The sequence below is a fragment of the Micropterus dolomieu genome, linkage group LG07 (assembly GCF_021292245.1).
Source record: "Micropterus dolomieu isolate WLL.071019.BEF.003 ecotype Adirondacks linkage group LG07, ASM2129224v1, whole genome shotgun sequence".
NCBI lineage: Eukaryota > Metazoa > Chordata > Actinopteri > Centrarchiformes > Centrarchidae > Micropterus > Micropterus dolomieu.
Window position 1 is genome coordinate 1,450,055 of NC_060156.1, and position 27,093 is coordinate 1,477,147.

The window sequence follows — 27,093 nt, forward strand, 5'->3', positions numbered from 1 at the left end:
GTTTAAACTAGCTAACTGTATATAAAGTAGTTTAAACTAGCTAACTTAAACTAGCTAACTGTATATAAAGTAATTTAAACTAGCTAATTGTATATAAAGTAGTTTAAACTAGCTAACTGTATATAAAGTAGTTTAAACTAGCTAATTGTATATATAGTAGTTTAAACTAGCTAACTGTATATAAAGTAGTTTAAACTAGCTCCACCTCGAGCAACACAAAAACGCTGCTCTAACATTGAAGCATCAGTATTAACAATATAATAATTTCAAATAGAATCAGATATCATGCCAGGAGACATTTTTCAGCATACATGAAGCAAATACTCTTACTAAAGCAGGTTTTCAAAGTAGGACTTGTGTGTGTAATAGAGTATTTTATATTGCTTATTTTATATTGCTTATGTACTTATTTCTGCTCACCAGCTTCCTGTTTAATGCAACATCACGTCAAATGGTGACGGAAGACATTTCATGGGACCTTTAACATTCATTCAGGCTGAACAAACAACAGACTGCAGGTCCCACTAACAGCGGCGACTCCTGCAGTGCTGACACACACGAGGACCTGCAACTTTCCATTTTAATAAGCCCACAGCAAAATGAAAAAGCTGCCCAGCATCGATCTGTTTTTCCTCCGGTTTTATGGAGGGCAGAAGGGAAGAAGAGATGTCAGATTTTCCCTCAGCTGGATGGCAGGCAGCAGCTGCCGAGACATGAAATCACCAACCACAGGATGAGACGAGGGGAGGGTGGAGGTTCCCCGGGACACATGGTTTATAAGTAAAGCAGCAAATTAACATTTTTGTGTGCAGGATTCATGCTGCCACATGATCAACACACTGGCTTCATCCCTGTCTCCTGGAAATTACATTTACATTCCTAGTTATATTGTGTTGGAAAACGTATCTGCTGCCTGGATTATGTTCATGGGTGGAACTTCTTTTCAAGCAAAGATGTGCGACATGTTTGTACAGCACTTGTCAATCAATCAGTCAATGAAATCTGGTATCAGTGAAGCTAGCGTTCAGGTACAGCAGACTGAGCCAATCAGCAGCAGCTACACATTGTGAACAACAACAACCAAATTGGTTTCATGCTAACGTTTCCTTCTTATCTAACTTACAGACGTGAGCACACAGCTAGCCCTGCAGCTTGTTGAACGAGACACCAGGGGAATGTGCACCGCTAACGTCTGTTTGCCGGCTACATAGCTACTTGGCTGCTCAGCTGCAGCACGTTCCTGTAAACATTGCTGTTAATGTCACTGGATCTAAGTAGATGCATTTTTACTTTTTGATCCTTATACTATCACTAACTAACTCTACACTGCAATCTAAGTTCAACACTGTTTGCTGACACCTGCAACCTGTTAGCTTTAGCCTCAGTCCGTTAGCGTAAAACATTAAAAACTCAGCTGGAGAAAAAACTTTCAACCAACTCACGAAGCTAATGCTAGCCTAATTATATAGCTAGCCAGAAAATATTTACTGTTTTAAGCTAGAAAGGAGAACCTGCGATTCTTTACTTCCGTCTGAAATCGAGGACCAATTGTTTAAAACATTACTATGAATTTTATTTAAACTGTGCCGAGAACAGAAGACTTGCTCAGATAAGGTTAATAAAGAGCATAAGCCCCTCCCCTATCGGTGGATAACCATGGGACCTTATACTGGAAAAGATTTGCATGTATGTTAGCTTCAGTGATGTTAGCTTCAGTCATTAAAAGGTTTGTGATCTTTGTAAGTTTTACGACTTCCTTGACATTAATAATCTTTTAAACTGACAAACACCATGTGTGTAATTCAGGACACAATTCAAAGGGGATTTAAACATTAATTGTCTCTCGCCGTTGACCACTACATATTTTTTCTATAATAAGGTCCCATGTTGGTCCATAAGACTGAAAGTATGTGATGACAAAGACCATAAAACAAAAAGTTGCGTATGTGATGTCATTGCCTGACGGTTTCTCTCAATGACTTAAGCTAACATAACTGAAGCTAACGTTACTGAAGCTAACGTCACAGAGATTCCAGGTGTAGATGAGGTAATGAAAGGATCAGGGGTCGTTGGATTAAACACGAGGTAAACATCTGTCCTTGGAACATAATTAAGTTACTTAGCTAGTAGCAAGCAAGCAATGAACGTTAGCTTAGCATTACACCGCTAACATGTCGGTGACGTATATTGTGTGAGACGAGAAATTCTGTTTAAATTTAAACTGCATTTGTTTGGAGTCGTGACAGACTGTTATCAAAATGTACAGAATCCACCAACCTCAGAATATCCTTCACTTCCACCTGATCATACACTTTGATATTTACATCCTGGTCCCTTGTTGCTGCTTCCTCCTCCTGTTTGATGCTATTTTCCACATGAGGACAATTTGTTTCCTCCTATCGAATCTCCTCTAATGATTCTGTTCCTCCATCCTGCCACAACAAGTCACCGCTGCCTTCCCCTGCACTCTCCTCCAATTGTGTTTTTCTTACTTCTCTTTCTGTTTTTCTGCCCCTCTCTCCTTTTTCTCTCTCTTTTCTCGCCTTCCTCCCAACCAGTCACAGTGATGAAGTGGCCAGGGAGTAGCCGCCTGTGCCGGTAATCACCACGGTAACTCATGGCAGCGCCGCGGCGCCGGCAACTCGCCATCCATCACCGCCTCCACTGCTGCAGGAAACTGATATATCAAGATGTAAATTCTGGCCCTGCTGCTCCCCGCTGTCTCCGGGGGGGAGGAGACAAGGAGGAGAAGGTAGCGGAGGAGAGGGGAGGTGAGAGGGGTCGAGGACGGGAATAATGGGGAATGGAGGAGAAGTGAGCAAGAGAAAGAAGGAGAGGGTTAACAGAGAAAGAAAACAAGGAGATGGGGGATGAGCTGAAGGAGGGCGAATAGAGGATGGCTGAAGAGACGAAGAGTAAATAATAAGGGAAGGGATGGGTGGAGAGAGAGAGGGGGTAGAGGACAGCAGAGGAGGTAAGGAAGCAAAGAGGAGGAGGAGGAGGGGAAAACTGAAAAGAGAGTAGAGGGAGGAGAAAGCTAAATGTCTGATGACAACGGCGGTGTTAATCCATCCTAATCCAGCCACACACACACACACACACACGTGTTGACTAATTGCATAATCTATACTATCATTTCAGTGTTTTGTATTATACACACATATAATACTATTTAGCTATTTGGAAAGTCCATTGCTCACTGGCTCTGAATACACTTCCAGTCTAAACCTGGGTCATCACCAGAGCCGCTTGCTTGTTAATGACGCAGCCAATCAAACAACCCAATCAGCCGAAACCAACATCTGCACCGTGTGTGTTCACTGCTGCTTTAACGTTACCTGGTCTGTGCTTGTAAACGACTTGGAACGTCATTTCAAGTTTTTAATCGAGTGAAGTGCGACTGAACAGGTGCACATAAGACCGCTACCCCCCCCCAATGCCATCGTCCATCCCGATAAAAGATACCTGCTGATACCTCTTAAAAAACAAACAAACACTGGACTGTGATGGTAACTTGTTTTAACTTGTTTAAGGTAATACCCTACACTCATATCTCAGCCCAAGCGAACATTACTAACTGGGCAAACTCGGCAGGCGTTCATTTTAACTGAAGGACTAACAAGCTATGTCCTAAGTCACATGGCGTTTAACATGTGAAATGGTGGTAGTTCGGTGAGGTTTGGGCACCAAGACCACTTGTTCAGGTTTACGTAAAGACAATGATTTGGGTTTAAATAAGTACATCATGTAAGTCATGTGATGTAAGTCATCTACAAAACGTTATTTAACTTGTCACCTTTGACCTTCCTTCACACGAGACTCAAACCTCGGTCTCCTGAGAGACAGTCCTAAATTTACTAGACTCAGCCATCCACCCCACCACATCCTTACATGGATGGTGGCTTTTGTTACATGAGACCTGTTAGCTTTAGCCTCAGTCTGTTAGCATGATGACTGTTAGCAGGCAGCACCTTATAGGGTAGTTGGCCAGCTGGTACGCAGCATTTCATGTAATCCACTGAATGAAGCAAAGAAGAACATTGATACTTAAACTCATGAGGAGTCGGTGTCATATCTGTTCAGAAAGGAACAGGAAGGACGAAGACAAACGTCTGACTTACTGTTGCAGTGCAGCAGCTCCCTTCTGATGGTCCCTGTGGAGACAAAGACAGAGTCCATCAGTCCCTCAGACCCTGTACTGAGGCGTTCATGCCGTCCTAATTAAGTAAATGTGCGGAGATCTCTTCAGGTTTCAGCCCTGACATCATCCCAACCCTCCCAGTCCCCTGAAGCAACACACCGACGCCGGGTGTGTGTGTAGCTTCAAAGGCTGGTGGAGGAGTCGCTAATAAAACCGCTGTATGATTTACAGCATCCTGAGGCCGGCGAGGGCGCCGCGCACACCACACACACACACACACACTGAGCAGCAGCAGGGCAGCGCTGCTGACCTTTCCAAATAAAGGGTAAGCAACAGAAACAAAAGCAGTAAAACTGTGTGCAGAAAGAAACAACACAAAGAGCTGATGATTGACAAAAGTCTGTTCAGCACGCAGACATACGGCCGCTCACTGACACAAACGAATCAGCCTATCAGAATCAGCAGTGGTTGACGTCACAGCCGTGTAAAGCGTGACCACAAACGTAACTCTGTCTCGGACAACAAGTCCGGCCGAACTAAGCTGCTAACGTTAGCCTAAACAGGACAGCCTTCCACACAGCGGGGGAATAACGACACCGTTAGCATGTGCTAATCAGAACCAGAATAAGCTTTATTGCTAAGTAGGGTTTCACACATAAAAGGAATTTGCTTTGGTGATGAGGCGCTACATGTAGACAAACAAACAGCTGACATAAACACACAATAAATGTAGAAGTATATGAATATGGAATAAACAAATGCTAAGTTATATAAGAAGAATAAAAAAAATAGACAACATTAAAACTGTTTACAGAGAAACAACAATGTGGCAGATATTTACTTGAGCATTACTCCGGTTTGTGTTGTGCAGACGTGTTGCAACAAGAGAATATTGTGTACATAAATATAAATATAAAAAATATAAAAATATAAAAATAAAGAACAACAAAGATTAACATTTAACAACAAATATGTGCAATGTGCCAGGTTTGTGCATGATATGAAATAAAGTAAAATTTCATTGACAATCATAAACAGGGCTTCTTTCAAATGTAACCTGTAACCCCACAAACCAATGCAGGTAGTTCATAATGTACTCCCTGGCTTAGGAAGTGATGCTCAGTTCAGCTGTAGGTAGAAACTAGTTAGCTTCTCACAGTATGACGTGATGTGAAAGTGAAGCAGTTTCCTGTACTTTGTCTAAATGACTAAACTGTAAGAAAACTGTAAAGACATGAAGCATTAGATGAACTGATGGCTGACAGTTGAGGAGCAGCATGCGAGGAGAAAGTGACTAATTACTGTTCAGTGTTCAGCCAAGTGAACAGTACAGCGTGTTATTGCCAGAACGGACCATATGGCGAAGACAGGAGCCAAGCCGAAGCAGTCAGACTAGAATGAACCGGTCCAGTTTACAGCAGCTCCTCTCTGCAAACAGACCAGTATACCAGGATGCTGTTACAGCGTGAGACCAGACACTAAGGAGCATCTGAGCGACCCGACGACAAAACCTGACTGGTCTGCAGCACATCAGACTGACGCTCTTCTTGTTGTAATGCAGTTTTATTTATATTCTATATGAATTAATGAGGAAGCAACACATCGGATCATGTTTCTATTACATTTGCTGAAGATACAGCAATCATTGGTTTGATGATGATGATGACGACACCAGCTACCGGGTGGGTCTGTTGGTTGGAGCAGGTTTTCTTCGACACCAAGAAAACTAAAGAAATTATTTTCGATTTTAGGAACGTTATTACGCCGTTATACAGCTGCAGAAGTGGAGATTTCCTGAACTAAGATGGTGAACATTATACCTGCTAATCATTAGCATGTTAGCATTTTCACTGTGAGCATGTTAGCATGCTGAAGTTAGCATTTAGCTCAAAGCACATCTGTGTCTAAGTCACAGAGCTGCTAGCATGACTGTAGGTTTAGTTTGGTTCACAGATCTGCTTTTCAATAAAGATCATTATTAATACTTTTTAACTTGTGCATTTTGGTTCAATCTGTTTAAATTACTCTGACACTTCTGACATCGCCTGCTTCAAAATGAAAGGTGGTGAAAACATTAATAGGAAGTGTGCAAATGACACCGATTAGCTTATTACTGAGAGCTCACCTGAACAGCAGGTGAGCTGTTAACCTTTCCTGTCTTTGTCTTCCTTTCCTGTTTAAACTTTTATTTCTGTCTTCTTGTTCTCCTGTGAGTCTTTTTTTTTATCTTGTTGTTTTTGCTCTTTCATTATCAACACAACGCCGCCAAACTGACTTGTTATCCAAAGGCCTGCATAAATCTGCATATCGCTTAATGAGATAGTCTCATCTGTGAAAGGATACAGTCCCATATTTTACCTTCTCACTATTATCAACTTAAACACTAAAGAGCGCGTCTGTTGTTGCAATGGGCAGACCTTCATATATATGTATATTATATAGATGCATAGTTCCTGTTACCAGCTCTGTCAGTTATCAATTAAAAATAATCGATATTTTCATAATAACAGTATATATTGACAGCATGTTGGCGTCTCTGGTAGAGAATCATCAGCTGCGTCTTTACAGTGACTTTCAGCTGGGTGTTTGTCCGTTCTGGTTCACAGAGCGTCGTGTCCAGAGAAGAAGAAGATGTAAAAAAGCAACACGTCCTCAAACCTAAACAACCAAATAGGTTCACTGTCAAACGTCCCAGAATAGCATATGTCCGTAGGAACAACCTACCAACCAGTCCAGAAACCAGAACTTAAGTACATGACGGAAGTCATGTGATGTAAAGTCTGATTTATCCATTCGGTAGACTGCATTTGGAAAGTCTAGAAGAGCCGCATGATTCTTATTTTACCCCATAAAAGTTAGTGGAGGGCTAAACCAGGAGTTAGCCTGCAGAAGTTAACACAGTGTATGCTACAATGCTACTGCCAATTAGCATTTTGGCGATGTAATTGCAGAATAACGCAGGCACAAGTATAAACTTGTGGCTATGCGCGCAGCATATGCTGTAGGCTACGACTTACGTTTACTTACGTAAACGTTACTGAACTATAAAAAACATTTGAACTTTCTTCCACGCAGGACTCGAACCTCAGTCTCCTGAGCTTACTTGACTCATCCATCCACCCCACCACCTCTTCGTACTACGTCACCTGACTTTTTCTGCTACTCGAGGTTGCCGCCTAACAAAAATATGGGTCGTAATAAGCTGCTGTATCATCGACCTGTACGGCCATTTCTCTTGTGAGGACGGGCTGTAAAAAGTCACCGTACACAAGCTGCAACAGTCAGAGAGCAGCTGGTGAACATTGGGGAGCGTTTAGCGGCTAAAGAGCCAGATATTTCCCTCAGGAGCTGGTGGAGACCAAACACAGAGCGAACAGAGAGCAAATACCGGACTTCATCAGGCGAAACAAACAAACCTCACCATGAAGCATCATCTCGCTCTGTACAGCGACAAACACTCACATGTCTGAAGCTACAGCCAGGGGCCATGTAGCTTAGCACAAATACTGGAAACGGGGGGAAACAGCTAGCCTGGTTCTGCCCAACAGAACCAAATCCACCTCGCAGCACCTCTAACGCTTGCTGATTTACACCTTCCATCGTCTGTTTCCAAACAAAAACCAGAGTTTAGCAACTTAAATCGGCTTTTTTACTGGAGGTTTTGGGTAAAATTGCCTCTCGGCTGTGACCAGTAGCTGCTCTGTTGCATTAAACATGAATTTAATGTCATATTTTAATTTGTATTGACATAAAATAATATTCATATCGTGTTATTAAACACATTACCTAAAATTCTCAGCAGTCTGGTCCATTTATAAAGTCTTTAGCAGCAGAACAGGGTTTAAATCCGACACCTTCCTAATTGCTGGATTTAAACTGCAGAGCTTCAGCTGCACAGCCTCATTCATAAACATAATATTTCGCTTCTCATTACAGGAGGAAAAAGTCTGAACTGAGAGTCTGGTGAAACTCTGGGCTGTTTGCGTTGGCACAGATGTTTCAGCTGAATACTAAAAGCCAAAATAAAGCTGCAGGTCTCTGCAGACGGGCCTCTATTCATCTCAAAGCAGCACACACAAACGGACGCCGCCCCCGAAACACAACACACACACTAATTGTGTGTTTCTGTGTGCGTCTCCTCCTCCTGCATTGCGTTGTGTTTGTGTTGATCAATCACCGGCGGCGAGGAGCAGGGTGAGCGGGGAGGGCTAGGCGGCGGCGGCTGGGGCGATGTACCCACATCCCACCTATTGGCACCATCCATGTTTCCAGAGAGCCCTCGTATAAATCACTGTTAATGACACCAGGACGGAGAGAGAAGGAAAATACCAGGCAGGGAGGAAGGGGAGATATCTGGCTAAATATTCTGCTTTTAGAGGGTTTATGAGAATTTCACCTGGGGCGCAGAGGAAAACTGCAGTCAGAGGGTTTGAGATGGTTTTAACTTCCTTAATTTAACCTTTAATTAACTAGAAAAGCCTCCGAGATTACAACGTGTCCTCATGGCTACAAACACAGAGATTAATGTGTTATTGTACAACTCAGGGTTTTATAATGAGATGAAATTTGTAGTTCCCTTTCTGCTAACACTTTGTGTTTGATAGACATGGGGGGCATAAAGGCTCAGGTTAGAGACCTGACGATGCACAATTCGGGTTCACATCGGGTTGTTTTCTTTAAGCTTAAATTACTTTTTTTGGACAATGCACTTCTTTCTTTCTGCTATATTTAAATTGCACTGCATGTTTTTTTATTGTGCAAATAAACCTTTCTCAGAGAGGGAAGTGAGATGAAAGGTTCTCTGCAACTCTCAATTATTTTTAATTCAGATTATTTTCTCAATTTAACGATAAATCGCTCTGTTTATGAAATGTCAAGAAATAATGAAGAAAGCCTGAGCTGATGTCTTGTTTTCATTTTATATTTATTCATTTAGCTGACGCTTTTATCCAAAGCGACTTACAATTGCTCTACATGTCAGAGGTCGCACGCCTCTGGACCAACGAGGGGTTAAGTGTCTTGCTCAGGGACACAATGGTAGATGTCTCACAGTGGGAATTGAACCCAGGTCTCCCACACCAAATGCAAGCATCTTATCTCTGCCCCACCACCCCTATTTTTCAGTTTACGAGCAAATAAAACAAACATTTGTTTATCTAAACATTATTATAACTAGGAGTAAACCAATAATCAGTCTGGCTCATTATCGGCGCCAATATTCAGCATTTTTCCAATAATCTGCATCGGTCATTTTAAAAACAGATAGCCAAAATAATTAATTAATTTAAAAAATGCACTCCTTTGGCTCTGATGCAGCCACCTCTCTCTGTCTGAGCCCACAGAGTGGTGAGTACAATGTTCCGGCCACAGTACTAGCTGACTGGTTACAAGTCATGAGTAATAGTCTATCAACACTGAAGCTAACGTTACTGAAACGAACGTGACTGAAGCTAACGTAACGTTACTGAAACGAACGTGACTGAAGCTAAGGTAATGAAGCTAATGTTACTGAAACTAAGGTCATGAAGCTAACGTTACTGAAACGAACGTGACTGAAGCTAACGTAACGTTACTGAAACGAACGTGACTGAAGCTAAGGTAATGAAGCTAATGTTACTGAAACTAAGGTCATGAAGCTAACGTTACTGAAACGAACGTGACTGAAGCTAACGTAACGTTACTGAAACGAACGTGACTGAAGCTAAGGTAATGAAGCTAATGTTACTGAAACTAAGGTCATGAAGCTAATGTTACTGAAACTAAGGTCATGAAGCTAATGTTACTGAAACTAAGGTCATGAAGCTAATGTTACTGAAACTAAGGTCATGAAGCTAATGTTACTGAAACTGACGTCAAATAACTTCCATGACAGGATGATGTGATAAAAGGAGTCATTGGTTTAAACCATACACTGTACATAAGAAGTCGATATAGTCATCATGACGTTACCCATTTTTTATGGACCGCCGTTTTGAAGCATCGAATTTGGCCAATAGGCTGCCGCCATGTTTTTTTACTTACAACCAGCGGCACTGGACTGTGGAGCTAACGGCCGTAAGGGAAGCTAGCTAGCTTGCTTAGCTAGATGCATCTGTAATTCACGTTAACTGTCATAACGGTCATCACAGGGCTGATAATTTTGTCTAGCGAACAACAGGCTTAAAACTAAATGTACTCACCAGAGAAAGTGAACAGCGACTCCTAATAAGCTTTTTCAACGGTTCTGGTTTTTAATTTACACAGTGCCATGGGTACGAGTCACTGTAGCCTGAGTGACAGGTCGCCATGGTAACAACTCGTCAATCATAAATAATCCTGCCCTAAAGCCTCCCCTGCTTCCTGGTCTCTGTTCCTCTAAATGGGACCATAATTTACTAAATGAACATCATGCTGTGTTGAAGAAGACTTGAAACTAGCGACTGAGACCAGAAACTCATCAGGAAAGTGTTTACTGAGGGAATAAATCAGCTGACAAGTAGAAACATTTTAACATTATTTCTAATGGAGCCGGACTTCTTTTTGCAACCAGAAGGGGGTAATAGGGTTTAAGGGAGATCCGCGTTCGCATCAGTTTTCTGAGCGGAAGCTTACCACTTGGATGAAGCACATCAGGTTACTGCGTGGAACACAGCTAAGTTATCAAGCTAGCAGTAACCAAGCAATGAGCATTAGCTAGCATTACGGCGCTAACATGTTGGTGACATTGTGCAAGACAAGAAATGAAGTTCACTGAACAGTTTTCACACAAAACGACATGTAACTTTACTGTTTTACGACAAACTGCTACTTTCTTGATGGAAAAAATTTTCTTTTTTAAATTGTGTGTGTAATTCAGGGCACAGTTAAAACAGGATAAAAAAGTAAGTTGTCTCTCAACGTTGACTACTGTACATATTTTTTCTGAAGTAAGGTGGGCCGGAAGCAGAAGCGAGTGACTTATGCTCTCTATTCCGATTTCAGAATAGTTGCTGGTTAATTATCTGTGCACACAACAAAACAACTGCTGCATCAGAAATAAACCTGAACAGTTTAACAGATCGAGGATCAATAAAGATCTCTGAGCAGTAGATACACATTTTCTTTCCCTCTCACTCTTCATGTTAGCATAAAGGCTGGAAAGAGGGGGAAACAGCTAGTCTGGATGTGTCTGAAGCCAACGCTGTGCCTCTGGCCTGAACACAGACACCAGCAGCCGGCCTAACGACATCTCCTCCCTCCCTCCATCATGAGAGAGAAAGCCTCCTCGGCCTGTTCCTACAGTTTAGGAGAGACGGAGAGGCCTGTTTAAGCTGTGAGCAGCAGCGGAAAATAGCTCAGATCAGGATTTTCCTGAAGTGCAATGAGGACCGGCAGAGAGCGAGATCTGATGTGATGTGCAGAGAGAGGCTGTGAGTGGTAAAACGCCCTGCTGCTCTCGCTTTACCTTCGACTGACTGATTAGATTCAGGAATGGTTATTTATTAATGGGCTGGTAACGTAAACGCGTGCACGTGACTGAGACGGTCAGCGTTGGATTAGACTACAGCTTCACATTCACCGTGCTGACAGCAGGGCAGTTTCATCTCTGCCAGGACTAGTCTGTTTTCTAACATGTCAAACTAGTCCTGCATGAGGAGACACTGGTAGGAGACAGGATGGAGACAGTGGTCTCCTTTGTTTGGTCCTCTGTGAGATGTTCTGCAGGTCCACATCACACAGTGAACATCCAGCTACGTGTTTGAATCTTCAAGAAACCAACCAAAAAAATCCAGAAAAATCAGAATCAGTTCAAGCTATATTTACTTTACCCTTCTAAAGAAACACTTCACTTAAACTGAGGTAGATTTTTTTCAGTGGCTAAAACATGTTTGCATCCGAGCCTGCCCACGGCAGTCCTTTATTGTAGTTCTGTGACTCCTGAATGGAAGCTGCATGCAAAGAATTTTCTGTCTTATACTGATTCTTCATGTAGGCCTTCATTTCAGCCTCTGTCTGAAACAAGCTGTAGATGCTCCTGTCTCTTTAAGGCCCCCCCTCCAAAGCCCACTGTCTTCTGATTGGCTATTTTCTAATGTGCTTACCAGCGTGGCCGCAGGGATAGGGCCAGCGTGGCCAGCATTCTCTGCCTGGAGCAAATGACCACGTATGGAAATCTGGCTCGGAATGACATCACACCGAACTGTTGAAAACAGAGCGTTCAGACAGGCGGATATCTGAGGTTTTGCTCACAGGTATTTCTTTTAAATACTTTGACCTCATTATTTGAAGCTTTGGTCATGTTTAACACGAACATCTGACATTATAGAAATGCCAGAATATATGAAAAAGCGTAATAGGTCCTGCCGTGCGCAGGATTACACTCAGAGAAAGATAATTGTCCGTTTCTGCTCGTGTCCTCGTCTGCAACCCCGCAGGCTTATCGATTCCCTTTGTTAGGTGACGTCAGCAGATCCAGACCACTTCAGATACAGACAGAAACTAATCTCACGTGTTCGATCGGTACCGGCTGCTCTTCTAATATATAATGTGGAACGTTGGTATAATTTGACTCAGAATCGAAGCTGCACATCGACTCTTCAACAAATTCTCACTCACAACTAGTCACATATGGAAGCTTGATCCTTCGGAGTCTCATTTTAACTTCTTGGGTACGTCGTTTTTAAGTTAGCTAGAATAAATATGCAATGTTCGGTTAGACTATCAAAATAAGTGGTTAACGTTGCAACTAACAAACCTAAACCCAACATCGTCACTGTTAAAATAACTACTTAGTAACTTAAATACAAACATTCAGTGTTGACTTTTTGTTCCACAATCACACAAACACGGTTTCTGGCCCCTAAAAGCACAACTTTAACACAACAAGCTTCTGGACGTGTTAAACTAATCTGTCGTATGATAATGACAATGAGACATTAAACAAACAACTTTGACTGCCAATTTACTTTCTGTGACTTAAGGCAAATAAAGGAACACGTCTCAGAATGTTTTCTGCAGAGGAAGCGAGGAGAAATCTGTGGGATTTAGCAAAGCAGATCGCGACAGACCATCTTGACCTTGGAGAAAATCTTTTTTTAATTTTATTTTAAAGGAGAAAATAATCTTAACTCAGTATCCTCACCGTTTCCAGTGAAGTTGATTCCAGCTGTCGTCGTACTTTACTATGAAGGAGTTAGCATAGCCCTGATCGAGCCAGACTCCATTCAGAAAACAAGCATTTTAAAAGTGGTTTGCTTGTCATCTTGCTGACAGACTTGACAAAGCATAACTTCATTTATTAAACAAAACCGCAACATGATGTCGTTATTTCAGCATCAGTTTGACCCGTTTATTGCAGATAAATCACAGCTAAATGTTTATTTTGGTACAGCGGCAGTAATGGTGGGATGTGTTTAATCGTGGTATCGCGTTTTGTGTGAACACTCGTGTGAGTAGTCCAGCAGTCAAACTCACTTGATAAATCCAAATTTAAAATTCACATTGTGTGTCGAACCGACATGAGGGGCTGAGAGTGAAAACAAAGGTGAAGGTCTGCATTTTATATTTATATCTGAGCTGTGAGACGGATGAGTGACGCTGCCAACAGCCTTTTCAAGTTAAAGCAAACAAAGCTGCTACTGTCTCAGTGTTTGTGAACATGTGTTGAAGCCGAGCGCGCTCAGAGGGGCGTTCCTCGTGTGGTCTGCTCATAAATCATGTGTCACACCGTAACTCGTCTGCAGTGGGAGAATGTTTCCTTGGAAGAGTCATGTTCACAAACCAATTACAGCACATTCCTGCGCGCTCACACTCATAAATCACGTGGACGAGCGTAATAAAAGATATCACCTTTTAGATTTTTTTTTACATCCACAGACTGAAAATTGAATCGTGAAATAAGCCGTCACGCATTTATTAGTCTCCACGACACACAGCTGATTATCCCCGAGTGCACAAACGGGAAATATTCCTGAATGAGAACAAAGAGATTTCACGGCAGCTCCATCACCCCCCCCCCCCCCCCCCCCCCCCCCCCCCACACACACACACACACAGGCAGGATTCCCATAGGACGTCCATCCCTCCAATGAGGAGGATTATAGATTTGCCCTGTGCACCCGAGTGTTGCCAATGAAATAACTACCTCCTCCTGCAAAACGCATTAAAATTTAAACCATCCCCCCTTTTAGCTGAATATCACTGTCCTGCTCTGCATGCATTAGAGTGTGCGTGAAAAATAACCCTGCCGTGCTGTGTGAAAATTAGAAAGTAAGATAAGAGGAAGTGTGAGTGAACACTGTGTTTGTATCCTCGCAGCCCTGCAGCTCAGTGGCTCGTTAAAGATTTCACACACACACACACACACGAATAGAGACAATCCTAAAATGAGGAGGAGGAGGCAGCGCGGTGAATGTTAAATTTAAGTTTTCAGTCCAAGCTGATGGTGAAGACAGGAAATACATATTTATGTTGAGGCAGCACCTCGGCAGGAGGACAGGGCAACGCACAGATGATGAGGAGCTTAAGAAGCAGTTTTTACGAGGTAATAATCAGAGCATTTAAAACTACGATTTGAAAGCTTGACACACGTTGTCCTCATTGTTGATTAATTAGTTGCTTACATGGTTTAATTTTCAAACAACACCATATTTTACTGCACATTGCTGCAGCTCCTCTTTCCAGCCTGTGTTGAAGGCTTCGTTTTAGCTATGGAGTGATACATCTTGTCTCTAAATGATCTTTGTTGGGAGTTGCACATGCTCAGTTCCTAGTTAAGGACTACTAGCCAATCAGAAACAGAGAAGGGCGGGTCAGCGAGAAGCCGGTAAACGGCTCGGGTTCAGCCGTACGGACTGGAGCGAGAGTTTCAGAGCGGTGAGTTATTAATCTGTATCCATAAAGTTTTAACTGAGCTCTGTCTCTACATCACAGGAACAACTTTATGTCCACTGACTGCCTGGAGGGTAGCTAGTGTTTGGAAGGGAGAGGAGAGCTGTGTGCTGCAGCTCGCTGTTTCTGAGGGCGTGTCGGAGTCGCCGCTCGGCGAGCGTTATGACACGTATTTTCATTGTGACGTCACAAGAAAGGGAAGCGGCTGAACTACAAACGAGCTGTTTTCAGTTCAGAGCAGAGTTTTCTGTGGGAGATGGGAACTCACTTTGGGCTTTTTCACTTTGCAAACCTGTTACATGAACAAAAAAAGAGATATAACTCAATAAAAGGAGAGAGAAAAAAGAAGCAGAATAGGACCTCTTTAAACTCAAAGAATCTTAGTCTTTAAAAAAAGCTCTCTCTCTGCGGGGATCCTTCCCATAACGCTGTCAGACACACAGCGGCAAAAACAAGCTCTTTAGAGTCCAGACTTTGACGTAAAGATCACGTTGCAGCCCTGTTTCACTGCTGCTGCCTGCGGAGCGCTCGCTCAATATTGGACCAGTTTAAAAAGAGAAAGTCGTCCTGATTGGTCTCTCAGACACAGAAACAGGTCCAGGTTTCAAAGCGGTCTGACCTGAAAGAGAGGGTCGACCAATCAACCTCCATCTGAACATCTTTGATTTGGTCAGGGCTGGTAAAGCAACTTGTTCCACTGATGAACAGCTGAAGATGGAAACAGATGCAGCAACGTGTCGACAACGTGGAAACAGCACCGCTGAAATGTTTTCCGAGGAAGGAAATACGTTCAAGATGTTTGTTAGAGGATCCACACAAGAACGAGTCAGACCTGATCCTCGAAGCTGAGAAACCGTATAGGTCGATTATTATTCTGCTTATTACGTCCCGTCTTTATGGGTTTATTTCGTGAGCTGTGGTGGCCGTACGACGGTAGCTAAGGAGGCAGGACAGGGCGGCAAAATAAATGTGGTGGTTGGGTTTAGGAAAAGATCAGGCGTTGGGCACCTCCTTCCTCTGACGTTTCTGTCATTCATAACAGACCTTATTTTGACGTTGACCTCTGATGCTAAAGGCTGCCGTGGCTATTTGACGCCGGGTGTGTGCGCGCAGGTGTATTTGTGGCTCCATGTGTGTCGCGCTGCCTTCAGGAGTCTGCAGGGGTGTTTTCGTGCAGAATAAAGCGGCTGTGTGGATCAGACACTGGAAGAATCCCGTCGAGATAAGCGCAGGCTGATTTCCTGACAGTCCTGCTGCTGGAAACGTTCATGTGAGCAGATTTAAACCCGTCCGCTTCCCGAGCGTTTCGTTAAAGTGCTACTTTACAGCTTTACTCTGTTGCTGCTGCGGGTCGTGTTGTGATCCGGTCCGGATCAGGAGCACAGAGGACTATCGATCGGACCAATTAGTAAACTTATCGAGGCGACGCACACACATACAGCATGAGCTGGTCCTCTCCTGTTCCTAAGCAACCCGATAACTCACAAACACCTTCCCACCCTCCTCCTCCTCCTGTCAGCTGATTTTCTACAAGTTTACAACCAGAAATTGTATTTTTTAAGGTTTAACTGAACATCTGTGCTGCAGATGTGTTTCATTTAAAGAGCGCAGACTCACCGAGCAGACGGCCTCCTAGAAACGACTTTAATCTGCAGCAGTGAACATGTTTCAGAGGAAACGTGATGCCAACAAACTGGATGTCTCATTGGCAACATACCGCATTTGTTTTCCCCCTAAAATATTTGGTCAATAAAAAGGCTTCAGTGTGACCCGACGCTCACAGATCATTTTCTCTGTTCCACACACAGACGCCTTCATTACCCACGATCCTTCACTGACTCTCTGTCCACCTGTTTCCAGCACAAACAAGCTGTGAACACTTGAACACATCTTCACCAGACTACGCAACGTTCTGTCTTGTGACGGGAGTCTTGAAGTCGTCGTGGCGTTCGGACTACGTGGCTGATCGGCGTCAGGAGGTCGCACGATGCACGAGCTGACAGCGACCCTGTCCGGCCTCTAAACCACGTTTTATCACACACACACACACACACACACACACACGAAAAGAAGAAATAAACCACGAGCAAAGAGAGCAGGAGGTGAGTAAATAACATTTTGTTGCGGCTGGATGTGGATGTCGCGTCGCTGGACGGCGTGCTTAGCATGCTGGAGCTGTCGGCGAAGCGTCGTTGAGTAGTTCACATGTAACGAATGCCGAGCGCTGATCTGCCCCCGATCACAGCCCGACAGTCTGCGAGCTCGGTGACTTTCAAATCGGGTTGTGTGAAGTTGGCTTTCATTAATATGATGAACACATGGGTGTCATTTACACCGGGGACCCTGGGGACACGTCCCCACCTCTTTTTTAAAGCATAATTTGTTAAAAAAACGTTCTGAAATACAGCTTCCAGTCAAATAACAAATGAAAATGCCTTTAGAAAGATTTATTTGCACATTAAGAAAACAAGCAGTGTAACTAAAATATAGAAGAAACAAATATGCAAATAAAGGAACTTAAGAATAAAAAACAAGCTGCTGATTAAACATGTTTGCAGACCCTAGTTATCACATTTAGATTATTGCTCTGTGGTTTGGTCAGGAACTACAAAGATGAATTTAGGGAAACTACAGAGGGTTCAGAATAGAGCTGCTCGTTTAGCTATTCGTTGTACAATAAGGGCTAATGTTAACTAAATGCACGGCAAACTCTTCTAGATAGGTAGACGAGAGGTTAAAAGTATCACTTCTAGGCTTTATAAACAAAATTAATGTATGGAAAACTCCTGACTGTCTGTATAGAAAATAGAACGTATCATATAACATTCTTTTATATTTGTATTCCTTGAAAATTTGTTGTTTCTGTGTATGATTGTGTATTGAAATGTTTTATTATGTTGTATATCTGTTTTGTCTACTGGTTGTGTTTTTCTTGTAATTTATTGTTTTGTACAGTGGTTGTGTATGTTCTTGTAGTATCTGTGTGTTGATTGTGTAGTGTGTCACTCTTTATTTTTGTTATGTGTTTTGTGTGGACGCCAGGAAGAGTAGCCAATGCATTTTTTTGCATCAGCTAATGGGGATCCTAATAAATCAAATTATAAAACGACGTAACTTTAACAACTTCTTGTCAGTTTCTTTTTGGCCAAGTTTCCCGTTCTCTCCCTGTGAACATGACGAAAGAGGAGGAGAGACTAAATCAGGCCTCAGCAGGGAGGATGTTACAGGAGAAAAGTTGATGTGCAGGAGAAACAGATCTGAGAGCTGCACTCACTTAGATTCTGTTAGATTCATATATTTTGAAATGTCACCTGCCGCCTGAATTCTGCCTGAATTTTTCCACCATAAATTGGTGCAGAAACTTTCACCAGAATGCAGGAAATGAAGTGTTTAAGGTCCCCCCAGACCCTCCCTCATATATCACAGGAAATCTTTAAAACACTGTTTAAGGATCTTTTCGTCTCGTTGTCGTGAACCCAACGATGAGTTTGTGTCACCTGGTGAAGGCGAGTCCAGTGTCTCTCACTTCTCTCTGTTAGCTCTGTGTTTGGTCTCCACCAGCTGCTGAGGGAAACATCTGGCTCTTTAGCTGCTTAACGCTCCCCCGTCTCCACCAGCTGCTCTCTGACTGAGTCTGTCTGCTGTCTTTTGGGAAACAGCATCACTGAATTACAGAACATCTCCAGACACACTGAAGGCCAATTTAAAGTCGTGCGAGGCAGCTTTGTCTGTACAGCACGCTCGTCCCAGATGCAGCTCTCGGCTCCGCGAACAATGCACAAGTTTATTTTTGACTGAAGCCGCATCAAGCTGCACAGAGCAGATCAAACCAGGCAGGAAGTCAGACAGAACGGAAGAGAGAATTTTCAAAATAAGACACCCTGAGCGTCCTCCTGATCATAAATCAACAGAAAACACAGTTGAAACAGACAAAAAGAAATCATTTAACGACGCAGCCCACTTAATCATAGAAGCAGCACAGAAATCAAGCACCGATTACCAAATCAACTAAATCTAAACATGTCAGCAAAAATCAGACAAAACGCTCTGATTCTGAAACGCTCCCTGATGCAGCCTGCAGACAACCGGGTCGTCAAAACGACCTCCACGGAACGACTCGTTTTTGATCCATTCAGTCCAGCAACATTTGGAGAGTCTAGAAGAGCTGCTCCGTTAATCTTTGTGGAGTCTTTCAAGGTAACGGAGGGCTGAACAGGAAGTGAGCTGGCCGACGCCAACGCACAAGTATAAATTGTTGATGACGGCGTGGACTCGCCGCAGAAGTCTCCATTAGGGGTGGGAATCGCTGGGCACCTCACAATTTAGAGGGCTGCGATTCAATTATAAAACGATTATCGATGCATCTCGATGCATCATTTTTTCTATACAGGAATTTAGGATTTAATTTGCACATTAAAATCCAAAAGAAACATCTGCTAATTAGCTTAAAAGGACTAGTTTGTCCATGGTCCCTCGTTTCATTTGCAATAGTCGCCTATTCTGCCTTCAGGTACAGCTTTCAATGTGTCGGTAAACCTGCTTTATGTGTATTGGTTGTGCCTTCACGTGGAAAAAATGCAACTGTATATCAGAAGCCTGTGGTGTATCACGGATTGTTGTAAGGACCTTTATGTATTTTTGTTTTGCCACAGGTAGGTTTTAAAAGGAGAGTGGGAAGTGATGTTTGGGGGGGAACTCTAGAGCGCAACAGGTGGAAGCAGTAAGTGTTTAATGGGCTCTGTGTGAGGTTTGCCAGACGGACGCAACAAAGGAACTTTTGTTGGTGGATCGTATGCTTGGACTTTTCTGGACTACCACATCATCCCATCAGCTAAACAGACTGGGTCGAGGTTGCGTAAGTTAACTGTGGAATATTGTTGACTGCGGCGGCTCGTCACACTTCACCTTGGTATCTTTTTCGTTTCTTCCTTCTTCTTACCGGAGGACATCTGGTTCCATCCGGACAATTTAAGTTATTGGAATGAACATTTGAACTGCTGGGACATTGGGGGGTTTTTGGAGGGTGAACTGAATGTATGTCAGAAATGGTGATAATGTCTGTAATGTTGGTTTGACGTGTCGGAGTGCGGCCGAGCCTCCAGCGACTAACATCTGTAAGGGTTGTAAGTTAATATATAATTTTTTAAGTGTGTACAGGTGCAAGTTAGTTGCTTATCTGGTTTAGGCAGAGCTTGTTGTTGTAATCTCCTAAGCAGGTATCAGATCCACCCGTAACCTTATCTTTTGCGTATGTACGTTTCCCTTGCTGTCTTAGTGTAAGACGAATTGTTACACATTACCAGCCAAATATAATAATCAGGATGTTCAGTCTGTGTACAGGACAGAGCTGCACACCAGTTTAGTCTCAGCTTGTACCAGATGCTCTCAACACTTTGTTAGTACTGACACACAGCTGATTATTAATATTACTTTGCTACTAATTTAGCAAACGTTACATAAATTAATATTTTTAGCACCTTTCACGGGACCCAAGGACGCTTTACACATAGTTACAGTGACAGAATTGAATGCTGGGTTTTACTAGGTTTACTTGCACATTTCAGTAGAGTGGTTATTATGAACACAGGGGAACACTGCTGGTCTCTCTGATGTGACATTTAAATAATCGATTTTAGACATTTGTTAATTGACTCATAATCTTCCACGTCCGCATCGCGATGCATCTAAGAACCGATTATTCCTCCCGCCCCTAGTCTCCGTCGGCCTTTACAGGAGCAGCAACCTGACAGTCAGACATTGAGATTCTACGATGACTGAAACATGCAGTATTTCACAATGCTGCAGAATCTTTAACTTACATCCATTTTGCATCCCTACAGCGATCTGAACTGCACACATGCACGTGTTTAAAGGGTACTCTTTAATTGCTTTTTACTCTTAGTACCTGATGATAGTTTTCCCCCTGAGGTTAAATAATCTATACCCTTTTTAACCAGATAACTCCCTGAATGTTTTCAGCTTCGCTCAGGTTTCATATAAAAAGGAGGAGTCAAACGTTTCAGCTGAACAACTATGGGTTTTTTTTTTACCAGCTGAACGTATAAAATAAAGATTGAGTGCCGCCTCTGGAATCAGCTGCATTAGCTGGAAGGAGGAGGAGAGTTAGCCGTGCTCTGCCAAGCACAGACTGTGGGCCGGAAACACAAGAGAAGAAGATGTGGCCTAGTTAACCTTTGTGTTCTCTTTGCTTCCCCTCCGGCTACGTTCCTGCTCCGCTACAAAGGTTGAGAGATGAGTTGTGACGTCTCAACTTCACGAGCCAGACTTCCTGCACCGCAAACTCCAGCATGCATTTTTAATGCGTCACTGCACAGGGCCGAACACACAGTCAGGTTTATCCTCCCTCTCTGAGACACGTCTCACTGCGGAAACGCTGATTTTATTCAGTAAAACGCTTTTTTTTTTTTTAGGAGAAGCTCCATTAGTTTTCGGGGTCGGGCGAGGAGACGCCTGATTCCAGCTCAGTGGGAAAGATTACGGCTTCATCCCAACTTCTCTTTCCATCAGCTGCAGAGCCAAGACGGAGGAGAGGACCAGCTGCTCTGTCTGCCTTTAATAATATTATATATAATAGATATAAAATAGTCCAAATAAAGCTTCTGAGGGTGAATTAACAGGCTGTTCCAAGGAGTTTACTGTAGAAATGTGTTTACTTTCCGTCCTCTGCTGCAGAATAACTGGAAGTTGTTAACTCATCATTGATCCCTGAAAATCTCTAAATGTTTTTGCTGACCTAAACTGTCTTCACCTTCTTTGGTTATTCAATTCAAAGACTAATTAAATTCTGCTATCGGGGGAGGTTGAGCCAGATATATTACTGTGATTTAACATTGCATTCTGCTGCATCACCGAAATGATGTGATATTATGCATTTTAGAGCAGAAACATCACGTCATGCTTCTATAAATGGAAGACACACAGGCTTCAACTCCTCTTGAGGGTTTGGACAGAGCGGTGGGAGAGGTACAGAATGGGAAGTCCATTCATCGGGTGTCACGGGACATGACGATCAACAGGATGTCTTTAAAGCGATTCATCGATATGAAACAACCAGGAGACACAGCTGCGATGTTTCACTACTAAATGTAATTAAATGTTGGGACCTGGCGTTTGAGTTTGCACGATAGAAAATGCCACTGTTGTCCCCTCACGTGGGGCAAGTTGAGCCATATTTAAAGTTTATTTTAAGATCCAAACTGATCGTTCCCAGACATGCACCACAGTTTAGTTGTCAGACACCTCAGGTACAAATTGGCTCAGCTCTCCCCTACAAGTAAAAGTCCTGAATTTTAAAATATTACGCAAGTAAAAGTACAATAGTAAAAGTACTCAGAGCAGTAATATGTGCCTGTTGTACTATCATATGTCCCAACATCAGATTATTATTCCTCGTGCATTAATGTAAAAGCAGGATTTTAGTTTGAGGCGGAGCTCACTGTGAGTACAGATACTTCAAATGTGTACTTAAGTACAGTATTTCGGTAAATGTACTTGGTTACTTTGCACCACTGTCACACGCTGCCTCTGTAGACGAGAGACCCGGTCCAAAGAGGACCCGGGGACTGGCAGACCCGATCCACAACGCGGTCCACCTGAAGGGACAGGACGCATTAACCTGCTGCAGCAGAAACCAACTCGGCCCTTTCCGGACGGGACTGAAGCCGCGTGAAGACGGAATCTAAAACCACTGAGGAAACGCCCAGACTCGGGCACAGCTGCATTCTGGGAGGTGTAGTGTGGTGTGAGATGTGGCCGCGGGGGACAGGAAGCAGTCCAACTGCATTCATCAGAGAAACCAGCACAGCAGAAGACGCTCGCAGTCACAGACAGAAATCTATTTAAGCTTTAAGACATTTGTCCAAACCTGTCTGGACTTTTAGAGGACGTCCACATCAACACGCTTCACAGCTTTTTACCAGAGCAGCGTGGATAAATTTTACACCTGCCGCTGAACGAAGCTGCCGACTGAAGCGCGATTTATACTTCTGCGCGCGTAGCCAGGCATTTATCCTTGTGCGTCGGCGTCTCCATCTGTCAGCAGTTACACCGCGAAGCGCTAGTTTGCAGTAGCGCTACGGCGTCCACTGGGTCGACGTTTGCCGGCCGAGCAGGCTGATGTGAATGGCGGTAAAATTGTAGACGTGTGGCTGTTATGGACTTTAAGTGTTATGGACCGAACGGATCACAGTCTGATGGTGACGCAGAACAGCAAGGCAGTTCAAAGTTACACTGACGAATCATCAAGCTTTTCAACTTCTATTTTTAGGTTATTTGATTTCCTCTCACACCTGCTCCTCTTTATCGTGTGATATTTATTTCCTCTTATTGCACATATTTTTTGTTAATCATTGGTATTCTATATTTTGTCAATTTATATTTTTTATGTACACAGAATCAGTAATCAGAGTAATGCACATGTAAATATCTGCCACGTTGTTCTTTCTCTGCAAATAGTTGTATTATTTTTCTCTAATCTTTTATAATTCTTACATAACTTGCATCTGTTTATTCCATATTTACTGTATATATTTCTACATTTATTTATGTCGACTGTATGTTTGTCTGCGTGTAGCAAATTCCTCTAAAACACTACTTGGCAATAAAGCTCCTTCTGATTCAGATTCACAAGCGTCGCTGTGACTTCAGTTTGTTTGCACTAAAAGCAGCCAAAACAGCAGAGAAAAACTTCCTTGGAATTCTACTCGGCCCTGTTCAGACCTCGAGTCGGTCTAAGCAGCAGAGAAAAACTGTCCTCCTTCTCGGCTCTGCAAAACAACGGAAGGAAAAAGCTTTCAGCTCTACTCGGCCCGGGAGGCGAGGGACAGAGGAGTCAAGACGCTCTGCGCTCGCCGCTGACTCCCTCTGAGATTTGTCATTTTAAACGCTGATATATCCGATCACACAGCTGCTGTCACCACCTGTCTGTCCGTCTGTCTCATCGCCCGTCTGTAAAGCTGATCGCCATCAGCAGGAACCGGTGACACAAAAACCAGCAGTTTGTTTAATGCTGAACAGACTCACTGAGAGGAACCAGACCAGCTGCCTCTAGTTTGTGTTTTACAATATTAAAGGGCTCCAAAAAAACAGGATTTACTTCACCTGTAGAGACCGACCAGCTTTGTGGGGACCAAACCTGCCGAACCCCACAGGTTTAAAGCGCTGTTTGAGAGTTAAGAGTTGGTTTTGGGGTTCAGGTTAGGCATGTAGCTGTGATGGTGAAGGATGGGGTGAGGGGCTGTACAGCATTAAGCCAATGAGATGTCCCCATGAAGATAGGAAGACAAATGCATGTGTTTCAGGTTTAGCTGAGGTGTCGCAGATAAGCAGCCAACTCACTGCTGCTCCTCCCATTAGGCCGGCTGAAGAAGGATGACATGACGTCCAACACCCTCCCCCACTCATCACACCCCCCCCTCGGGGTTAAGCGTAGGTTAAACGTTGAGAGTCTGACACGATGCGTATCTGCAGACAAACATCCATCCCTGCTGTCACACCGCAGATCTTTGCTTCCTGCGAGGAGTGTTACTCAGATGCGAGTAAGATCTGGTTTGAATTAAAGTCTGTCTGAGAGGAACAGAAACACACTTTGACACTCCAACACCAATCAACGCTTGACTTCTGTATGTCTATGTCGGGGGGGGGGGACTACTGTTGCCTGGTAGTTTGGGGACACGGTGGGCCGAAGAACCTCAAGCACTTTTTATGACAATCGTAGAAAAGATCATACAAACCAAGATGCACACAGGAAGAATCATGTCGCCGTGACGTCAGTGAGTCGGCTGCATCATCAGCCCAATGTCAAACTGCCAGCAGCTGAACCAGCTGTTAGCAGTTAGCGTGGGTGTCCAGACAGCTGTCACTGGACTGCGATACTGAAGGAAACTTAAAAACATGAAAACCCTCAGGAAGGTTCTGGAGCGTCCCTCTCTCGGATCTCACAGAGGATCTCTGAACGGATATCAGAGACAATGACGTTCACAGGAAGCGGAAAATATGCGTTTCATTCAGTCACTGTTTTAAAGAGCGTCAAATCTGACGTCAAACTACAACAACTAACGCCCTGTTGTTGTTGTTAGAACGCCTGTCCTCTCGTCTAAAATCAATTAAATTTTAATCGATAACGTGATGTTGACGGAACACAAGAGGCCGAATCCGCGATGTGCACGCCGCAGACGCCCGGACCGTCTGCGGCGTGCACATCACAGAGAGACCAGCAGTGTTGCCCTGTATTCAGCACACCACCACAGCGAATAACCACTCTACTGAAATGTCACACGATGATTAATATCAATGTGCAAGTAATGATTTTAACTCGCGCAGCGAATGAGAGAGCGAGCGGCAGAACATGACGCTGAAAGTTAGCGGAGGAAAATATTAGCAGTAAGTTTCAGTCTGAACGTGCAGCGTAGGTCACTGTGTGTTCGTTAATAAAAGTCTGTAGTTTCCCCAACTGCTGGAAAAGTGAAGGCTGCTAGCGCTAGCTAACGTCTCCCCTGTACAGCACGGTTTTCAGCTGTTATGTAACGTTAGCTAAATTAATGTGTGTGAACGGTGAATGTGATGTAGTGTAGAAGCGCTTTGAGTGGTCGCAAAGACTAGAAAGGCGGCATTCACATTTACATCCTGTTCACATGCTGAACATCATGATAATTATTTTTCAGTTTTCAGAGTCTGACAACTAGTTGTTAAAGAAATGAGGGACCATGGACCTGAGGTTAATAAAGTAAATTAGCAGATGTTTCTTTTGGATTTTAATATGCAAATGAAATGCTTAGTAATTACCCAGGGATCCTGTATAGAGAAAATGATGCATCAGAATGCATCGATAATCGTTTTATGACGCATCGCAGCCCTCTGGATCGTAATCGAATCGTGAGGTGCCCACAGATTACCCACCCCGAATCCACACTACTACGCTTTTGTTTTAAATTGTATTTTTAAAACAGAAACGATCTCCGTCCACACCGCAGTTTTAGCTGCGCATCAGAATTGATCTCCATCAGGTGGGTGGAGCTTGAGACAGTACCTTTACTTCTCTCACCCTCCTCACCCCCCTGGGGAGGCCTCACAGTTTTCTCCACATCACCCCCCCTCCTCCTCCGGTGTGCCTGCAGCAGCAGAGATCAGTGTGGCAGCCACAGGACAGTCAAGGACAGTGAGGAATGGGCTTTTATTAAGGAGCAGACTGCTGTGGACAAAGAAGACGGATCATCCACCAGCAGGAACAATAGAGGGAACAAAATGCCTGCAGCCTGCCAAACCCTCCGCTACACCGACAGCAACATGCACCCTCTGTCTCTCTGCTGTCGTCCTAATGAACATATTGCAGCTGCCCTGATTTCCACCAGCTGTAACATGGACTCTGCTGACTCTCTGCCAGCCTCCGGGACAGCTGAGACCGACCGACACTTCCTTCACCCTGTCCACGAGGGACGCAACAGAAGACATCCAACCGTCCACCTCAACCTGGAGCCAGTTTCTTTACTCTGCTGAGAGAAACAACCTCAGGATGTGGAAAATCCCAGCCTTCTACAAACCGTTTGAACCCGCCGCCAAGCAGAGTTGGGCACCGACAGAGAAAGAGAGAGGAGGAGGTGGACAGGTGAGGACAGAGACAGACCGGTGTTCAGGGCGACAGAATTAATCACTGATCGTTACACACAACAACAAAAAGGTGTCTTGTCTCTGCATGTGTCCAGGTGCTTCATGTCCAGGTGCATCGTGTCTCTGCATGTGTCCAGGTGCTTCTTATCACTGTATGTGTCCAGGTGCTTCATGTCCATGTGCTTCATGTCTCTGCATGTGTCCAGGTGCTTCGTGTCTCCGCATGTGTCCAGGTGCTTCATGTCCAGGTGCATCGTGTCACCGCATGTGTCCAGGTGCTTCATGTCCAGGTGCTTCGTGTCCAGGTGCTTCGTGTCTCCGCATGTGTCCAGGTGCTTCGTGTCTCCGCATGTGTCCAGGTGCTTCATGTCCAGGTGCTTCGTGTCCAGGTGCTTCGTGTCTCCGCATGTGTCCAGGTGCTTCGTGTCTCCGCATGTGTCCATGTGCTTCATGTCTCCGCATGTGTCCAGGTGCATCGT

The 27,093-nt window shown here is 43.8% G+C and overlaps 1 protein-coding gene across 8 annotated transcripts in view; it reads right to left on the bottom strand.

Moving 5' to 3' along the window:
* Positions 1 to 27,093, bottom strand: part of enox1 (ecto-NOX disulfide-thiol exchanger 1) — a 155,538-nt gene that overhangs the window by 100,706 nt on the left and 27,739 nt on the right. For all 8 annotated transcript variants that reach the window (XM_046054004.1, XM_046054006.1, XM_046054005.1 and 5 more), the window contains one exon: positions 4,122 to 4,154. The gene's annotated coding sequence lies outside the window, so the exon portion shown is untranslated. The remainder of the gene's footprint in view (positions 1 to 4,121; positions 4,155 to 27,093) is intronic.